The sequence below is a fragment of the Ovis aries genome, chromosome X, assembly GCF_016772045.2.
Source record: "Ovis aries strain OAR_USU_Benz2616 breed Rambouillet chromosome X, ARS-UI_Ramb_v3.0, whole genome shotgun sequence".
Lineage (NCBI taxonomy): Eukaryota > Metazoa > Chordata > Mammalia > Artiodactyla > Bovidae > Ovis > Ovis aries.
In genome coordinates, this window is record NC_056080.1 from 74295406 (window position 1) to 74304809 (window position 9404).

Below are 9404 nucleotides of genomic sequence, written 5' to 3' on the forward strand. Positions count from 1 at the left end.
CTCTCTATCAAAATTTGCTTTTTAAAATAATGTCAAAAAAGACTAATTTGAGTGAACTTCCCACAAACTATGATACACACACAATGAACTGACCTCTTGCTTTTTCATCTTGTAAACAATGTCTTATATATCAAAAGAGATTCTTGGCAGGAATGCGTGTTTTCATATTGATTGCTTCTCATCTTCCCAGTCATTTTTCACATCAGGGCAATACCATTATAATGTGACCTCCCAGATTTGACCAGATCTGAGACCAATCTTTGCTCTGCCCAACTTTCATAAACATGGAAAACTTCCTATAAAAGTGAGCATGGAAAGTAATGTCTGTATTTCCCCACTAAACCAACATTAAAAAGAGATTTGTTATATAGAATGAATATCTGGTAAAAGATTATTTCTTCCCTAATACTTGCAATCTGGGCGCAGAAAATCACATACATACACATCCTACATGCTAAAATCCCTGCCTGATGTCACATTTTTAAAGCACAGAAAATAGAAGACTATGGATCAGGTGCAGTTGTTTATTTGACTTCAAATGTCATATGATTCCAAACTGCAGAAAGAAAGCTATCTAAGTGGATGTGTTACACAGAGATGTGTGTGTATATATATATATATATATATATATATATATATATCCATTTATATATGAGTATCGGAGAAGGCAATGGCAACCCACTCCAGTACTCGTGCACATATATAAATCTCTTGCTATTCACAGTCTACTTGTGGTGGTATTGGTAATATTCATGTTTAATTAACATCAGTTTTTTTCTTTATTGCTACAGAAGTGCATGTATATACACATGTAGAAAAGATTAGAATCAAAGACAGGTCAGTCTTGAACCTGTGGTGGCCTACAAAAATAACAAAAAAAAAAGTCAGATTTGTGATATTTGTTGCAATAATCAGGGACTATGTTCAAAATAAAGTACAATAGGCACTCTTGACAGATAAGGATTGACTTGCTCAATAGTAAAGAGCAATATTCTACAAATGAATTTATTTCATCATGGGAAGAGGAGCCGAGAATATTTAACCCAAAATTCTGAGCCTTTAAGGTGAGAGGGGTTGAAATTCTAGATAAACATATTTTCCTTAATAACCTGCATTTTTTGTGTTTTATCCTAGGAGAGAAAAGCCTAACTTCTCCAGATTTTACATTAAAAGTGAAACTGCAGTGACTTTACAAAGTAGCTCTTTCATCCACTCAGTTCTCCCTTCATCCCTGTACATGGATTAGTGGATGATATGGGCTTTTTTTTGGTGCGCATCACTAACCTCCTTAGGGCAGAACTAAAGAAGTAGGTATAGAAGGAACTTCAAGAAAAAGGTTCATACTGAGAGTCCCAGTCTCATCCAGAATGAAATTTCAAGTCCTATTTTCACTTCTCCTCCTTAGTTCTCTGCGTCTGCATATGCTACTTTGATGTTGTCTGTCAAACGAGAAAATGAACTAACTTGTTTTCAATGGATTAAAAATACTTCTAAAAGTGGATAATTTCAAAATTGCTGGTTTAAAATAGTTTTATTTCTTGGAATTTCCTCTGTACATCTGTTTTGCACTTTTTACTGTATTTATGCATGATTTAGAAGACTCACAAATAGAACCATTTATAATAAAGACAGTAATAATCTTTTCAATTTATGTACTACTTTCCTCTGTAAAGATCCCTAGGCAGTTTAGAAATGATATATACACTGTACTCTGCAGCAACTAATATGCAAATCACAATAAAATGACCACTTCAGGCTGCATAAAATGACTATAGTCAGTTCAGGCAAAAACTCATTAATATCAATAGGAGTTCTGTGCACAATTGAAGGGCAATATATGCCATGGGTCTCATTCATTGCTGTACGAGAGTATGAAAGTATATGGGCTCACACTGCAGAAGAATAAAGTTTTACATTTTACACTTGTGTCTTATAGGAGGAAAAAAAGATAAAATTAATTTATATATATTTGATAATTGTTGGTTAAATTTGTCTCCAAGAGTTTTGTAGAAAAATAAGCTATTCAGTAAATGAAAGACCAGTGATACTCAAAAGTAATTGTGTGTTTAAGATGAATAATATTTCAAATTAAAATTGTTATTCACATCTGTTAAAAATGCTTAAATAGAAGACTAACCAATTTCAAAATCACAGTCTCTTGGCTGCTTCTAATTATACACAAATGCGAGCACACACACACACACAATTAGAACACACACTCTGGAGTAACTGTTTTAAAAGTAGCCATTGATTCTTAAGCTTACAATCACCATGGCCGTAACTCCTCCCACCCCTCTACTAACACCACACATATTTAAGTCCATATTTTGTAAAAATGGCCAAGCTGTTCAGATGAAGAGAGGTGGATTTGATAGGTCTTAAATATATTAAAGGGTACTTTTAGGACAAAGATCCTTAATACTTCAATAAAAAACAATTTATTTTCTGGCTCACTTTTAACTCTTTTGACATGAGATATGTGATATAAATGGCAACTCTTTATTTTTTTAGTAAAAACATCACAAGCTATATTATCATTACCTTCTGATAGTATGAAAGCATTTTTGTTTTAAAAATTCTGGAAAACACAACAAAAATAATCAACTTACCTGCAAAGAAGCTGTGTATTTACTGCAAAATATGTGTTATTCTAAACTCTTTGTGCCTTCGCTGACCATGTTCCATGCCTCTGGCTGTCAGAGTTGTGCAGTGTCTGCTCAAAGATCAATGCCAAATTAAAGAGAATGGCATTGAAATATGTATAATATCATATATAAAATGAATCGCCAGTCCAGGATCCATGCATGATACTGGATGCTTGGGGCTGGTGCACTGAGACCACCCAGAGGGATGGTATGGGGAGGGAGGAGGGAGGGGAGTTCAGGATGGGGAACACATGTATACCTGTGGTGGATTCATGTTGATGTATGGCAAAACCAATACAATATTGTAAAGTAATTAACCTCCAGTTAAAATAAATAAATTTTTAAAAGGCACAATTTTCATAATTGAAAAAAAGAGTTGGTACTAATTCTATTCTTGTCATTCAGTAATTTTCATGAATCTAAATTTTAACTTTAATTTTTTTTCTGTTTTTTTTTCCTTTTTTTCTCTTTTTTTGTGTTGAGATTAGCAACGTCTGAATAAAACTTGCCTGTTCTAAGTTTTCTTTAACTAGAATTAGGCTCCTGTCTCTGGTGCTGGTAGTGCCTCTAAACATACACTCCAACTATGGAAACTTTGGTTATCTACCTGGGATGTTTTCTGGTTTGGTTTACAATCTTCTCCTGTAAAACCCTTGCTTATAAAACCAGCCCCAGATTCACCCAAAGAAAGATGATGCAATTAAGTGGGTACATAAGGGATAATTCTTTAAAAGCTACGTATGTACTTCCTGGGGAGATATGTTTTTAATGACTCAAAACCTATTCATTAGCTCAACAAACATTTATTGAGTACATTCCATATCCAAGAATTTTAAAATCACTATTGCTTTTGGAGATTTTTTTTTTTTTTTTGGTATTCTGGATTTTGAGCTGTTGCATTCTTATTCTGCAGATTAACTACCTCTGGGACATTGAACAAGTCTTTTAACTTGTGTTTAATTTTCTTATTTGTAAAATCAGAATAATAATAATTGCACATTCTAATAAGGTTTTTATTATGCTAAAGGCTTACCTTAGTTCCTGACACATGAGAAGTACTCATTAGATACTAGCTCTTATTGCTTTGTTCATTTCTCCTCATTTTCCACATTCTATACAAGAAATGTTTTAATATGGTTGAAATGTATCTAAACAGAGTGAAAAGAAAATTCCCCTTTTAGTGCCTACTATTGCAGTGCTTTACCCCCACTATAATACACGTGGCAGTTGACACTTAAATGAGCAGATTATGTATAATTCCCTGGATGTTAACTGTAATGCAAGAACTTAAGAGTGATATCACCAAGACAACCTGGAATCTATTCTGATTTGTTTTTTAAAGAGGCAAGTGATTCATATACTTTGATATTACAACTACCATTAGTAACATTCTTTGTGACACACCTCACAGTACATGGAAAAACATCTTTTCACACTGACTCTGAAAATTGCCTGCACACAGAGATGTGCAAGGATTTCCTAACCTAAGGCATAGGCACATTACACTAGTCTCTTGGCTTAAGCATTTTAACCATTAATATGTCTTATTCTCATTAAAGAAGAGAATACAAAAGTAACTCCACTATAATAATGCAAGTATTCCTAGAAAAGAGGGTTAAATACCTTCTTTGTGCTCACCATCACTTAAAAAAAATCACATTATCCTATGTCTATATTTATCTCAAATTAAATCCAAGAAAAATTTCCTTGAAACTGTGGAGCCTTATATATTCCAGGTGAAAAATTAACTTTGAACTTTCCAAGGTTTGAATCAGTTTGATTCACCACCCATTCTTTTTCTTCCTGTTTGCAGTCTCAGTAACCTGTAAGGATAAAGTAGTATGAGCAGTCAATAAAAATGCAGAATATTGAAAAGGTTGAAGTTTGTTTTTATGAGTCTGTTAAATGTTTACAGTTTGTCACAGACCGAACTGGGCATCAAAACTATTGTATTTTATGCTAGCAATAAACATTGCAACATAAAGAAGTGGGCAAAACAATTCCATTCTTAAGGCAAAATTTGTAATAAGACAATAAAATGGCATAATGTGTATTCATTCATTCCCATGACAATAACTTTAGTTTTATGGAAAATAGTACAGACCTAAACAGTCGTTATGGTGGAGACAGAAATTATTAAGGAATTGAAAAAAAAAATCATGGAGTCTAGTGACTAGTGACATCTTGAATTTGATGCTTTGGGGAAAAGTAAGATACTTCTGAACTTACCATAAATGCATAACCATGAACCATCTAACTCCTTTCTAGGCAAAGACTGATAACTGATCTGATTTTCTTTTGTCATGCAACTGATAAAGTTGAATGTGGTATTATTTGCATGTTTCTTTTATATTTGAAAAAGGTTTCTGTTTGCTTGGAAGAAATTTTTGCACATCTTGAGTTTCATAACTTAATATATGCTATGCCAAAACATGCTTTTGTCTTAACATTAGGTCAAATATTGGTTTTAATGAAAAGTCTCCTATATATTATATTCATTCAAATAAACTATATTCAGGACTCTTAATTCAAGTAAAGCTAAAACATATTGTAAATAAAACAGGCTGCTAGATGTCAGCTGTTGTCATACTGGTCTTGGTTAAAATACATTAATCCATTTATTCTGTTTTGAAAGTGAATTTCGTAAGATTTTTCAATATTGCTATAAACCTCAGCAAAATCATCAACAGAAAAATACTGTTACAAATGAAGTTACTTCTGCCAAAGAGAAAGAGAAATGAAGGAATATTTTAGATTCTCTGGAACTATCATTTTATTATATAAGACTAATGAAATATATGTTAGCAGTTTGACCAACACACACTTAAAATTACATCATTTTGAGGATATCAGTGCTATCCTCTTTCATTTTGGAAAAAATTGAGTACTGAGCATTTAACAAAATTTAATCTAGTGGTTAGCACGTAATTTCAAAAGATAGTAATTTAAGATGCTTTTAAATTTTGTCATTTTCCTTTTCTGTTTCCAGCAATTTTGGAGACAACCATTCAAGTCAGAATAGAAGTCGGAAAGAAAATGAAAATGAATATATGACTATCACAATGACACAATTTTAACACATTGTTGTTTCCCAAAACAAGACCAGGAGCTGATTGTGCCTCAGATCATGAACTCCTTATTGCCAAATTCAGACTTAAATTGGAGAAAGGAGGGAAAACCACTAGACCATTCAGGTATGACCTAAATCAAATCCCTTACAATTATACAGTGGAAATGACAAATAGATTTAAGGGACTAGATCTGATAGAGTGCCTGATGAACTATGGACTGAGGTTCATGACATTGTACAGGGGATTGGGATCAAGATCGTCCCTAAGAAAAAGAAATGCAAAAAAGCAAAATGGCTATCTGAGGAGGCCTTAAAAATAGCTGTGAAAAGAATAGAAGTGAAAAACAAAGGGGAAAAGAAAAGATATACACATTTGAATGCAGAGTTCCAAAGAATAGCAAGGAGAGAAAAGAAAGCCTTCCTCAGTGATCAATGCAAAGAAATAGAGGGAAGAGATAGAATGGGAAAAAACTAGAGAAAATTAGAGATATGAAGGGAATATTTCATGCAAAGAAAGAGCCAATAAAGGAAATAAATGGCATGGACCTAACAGAAGCAGAAGATATTAAGAAGAGGAGGCAAGAATATAAAGAACTGTACAAAAAGGATCTTCACCAGCCAGATAATCACAATGGTGTGATTACTCAGAGCCAGACATCCTTGAATGTGAAGTCAAGTGGGACTTGGGAAGCATCACTACAAACAAAGCTAGTGAAAGTGATGGGATTCCTGCTGAGCTATTTCAAACCCTAAAAGATGATGCTGTGAAAGTGCTGCACTCAATATGCCAGCAAATATGGAAAATTCAACAGTGGCCACAGGACTGAAAAATGTGAATTTTCATTGAAATTTCAAAGAAAGCCAATGCCAAAGAATGATCGAAGTCCCACACAATTGCACTCATCTCACATGTTAGTAAAGTAATGCTCAAAATTCTCCATGCCAGGCTTTAACAATACATGAACCACGAGCATCCAGATGTTCAAGCTGGTTTTAGAAAAGGCAGAGGAACCAGAGATCAAATTGCTAACATCCGCAGGTTCATTGAAAAAGCAAGAGAGTTCCAGAAAAATATTTACTTCTGTTTTATTGACTATGCCAAAGTCTTTGAATATGTGGATCACAATAGACTGTGGAAAATTCTTCAAGAGATGGGAACACCAGACCACTTGTCCTGCATCTTGAGAAATTTGTATGCAGGTCAAGAAGCAACAGTCAGAACTGGACATGAAAACAGCAGACTGATTCCAAATAGGAAAAGGCGTATGTCAAGGCTATATATTGTCAGCCTGCTTATTTAACTTATATGCAGAGTACATCATGAGAAATGCTGAGCTGGATGAAGCACAAGCTAGAATCAAGATTGCAGGGGAAATATCAATAACTTCAGATATGCAGATGATACCACACTTAAAGAGCCTATTGATGAAGGTGAAAGAGAAGAGTGAAATAGTTGGCTTAAAACTCAACATTCAGAAAACTAAAATCATGACATCTGGTCCCATCACTTCATGGCAAATAGATGGGGAAATAGTGGAAACAGTGGCAGACTTTTTTTTTTGTTTGTTTTCTTGCCCCAAAATCACTGCAGATGGTGACTGCAGTCACAAAATTAAAAGAAGCTTACTGCTTAGAAGAAAATTTATGACCAGCCTAGACAAATTATTAGAAAGCAGAGACATTACTTTGCCAACAAAGGTCCATCTAGTCAAGGCTATGGTTTTTACCGTCGTCGTGTATGAATGTGGGAGTTGGACTAGAAAGAAAGCTGAGCGCCAAAGAATTAATGTTTTTGAACTGTGGTGTGGAAGTCCCTTGGACTGCAAGGAGGTCCAACTAGTCCATCCTAGAGGAAATCAGTCCTGAATATTCTTTGGAAGGACTGATGTTGAAACTGAAACTCCAATACTTTGGCCACCTGATGCGAATAGCTGAGTCATTTGAAAGGACCCTGAAGCTGGGAAAAATTGAAAGTGGGGGGAGAAGGGGACGACAGAGGATGAGATGTTGGATGGCATCCGACTCAATGGACATGAGTTTGAGTAAGCTCCGGGAGTTGGTGATGGACAGGAAGGCCAGGCCTGGGGTGCTGTAGTCCATGGGGTTGCAAAGAGTGGGACACCAGTGAGCAACTGAACTGAACTGTTTTCTAGAACACTTCCATCGTTAGAAGCTTCATTCTAATAGAAAAATATTTCATATATTGAATGAACAAATAGCAAAATTTTCATACGAAAGGCCAATAGTTTCCCCTGAGTGTGGGTACCAGTGGGGAAATGGAAAGGACAGGGACAATATAGGGGTATGGAATTAACAGATACAAATGACAATGTATAAAATAGATAAGCAACAAGGATATATTATATAGTACAAGAGATTATAGTCATTATCTCAATAACTTTTAATGAAGTATCATCTTTAAGAATGCAAAACCACTATGCTGTACTTCTGAAACTAACATAATATTGTAACTCAACTATACTTCAGTTTTTCAAAACTTTAAAAAAGTTATTTTTAAGAGGGTAAAATCCATTGTAGGCACTTATCTCTTGGCTTATTGAATGGTTACTCTTGAGTGCCAAGGCCTATCACATAAATGTTTCTTCCACTCTCCTCACCACTCCATTGAAAGACCATCCTCTCATTGGATCTACTCATCATCTTTGAATCAGATAACCTCTTAGTATTATGCCCATCTTCAAGGAGGATTTTCTATATCTTTGTGCCCCTGCCTCGCAAGCCCACCTGCTCTCCCATTAGGAATAGTCAGAAAAGATTCCTATTTTTCCACTTTAATATCAGATATTTATCAAAGGGTTGTGGATTTAGTTAAGTCATGCTGTTGTTGTTGTTTAGTCGCTAAGTCTTGTCCAACTCTTTTTGTGACCCCAACTCTTTTTGTGAGCCTGTAACCCACCAGGCTCCTCTGTCCGTAGGATTTTTCAGGCAAGGATATTGGAATGGGTTGCCATATTCTTCTCCAGGGCACCTTCCTGACCCAGGGTTCAAAACCGCATCTCCTTATGCATCTCCTGCATTGGCAGGCAGATTCTTTACCACTGAGCCACTAGGGAAGCCCAGTTAATTCATATTTACCTTATAGTTCTTATATAACCAACAATAATAGCTATGCTTTTATAACACATTATGAACCATTAAGTACTTTACATATATTGATTAATTCAATTATCATAACAATCTTAGAATGTAGGCATTATTAATGCCATTCTCATCTTACAGATAAAGAAACTTATGTTAGAGAGACTGTAGAAAATGCCTAAGGTCATATAGCTAATAAATGCTAGAGTGAGCTTCAAACTTGGACATCTGGCTCTATAGTGTGTGCTCATAAATATTGTACTACACTGCCTTCCTACAGTAAGTGTACTCACACAAACTAGATGAGTTCGGTTTGAGTCTTCAACTGTCCCTGTTGATTTTTTCCTTGAGTGGAGATATTTTACTCATATATGCACATTAGGTGTGTATGTGTGCTTCCTATAATACAGGGTATCCTAAATTTCCAAGATTGAGTAATGATGCAATGAATTAAAAATTAGAAGGTTCTTTTGCTTGAGACCTGTGTTGCTGACCCAAAGCCTAGAAGCTGGAGATTTCCCAAAGTCTATTTGTGTTGTATCCTTAATTGAACAATTTCAAAACTTCCGTTTGAATTTTTAGATTTGGAA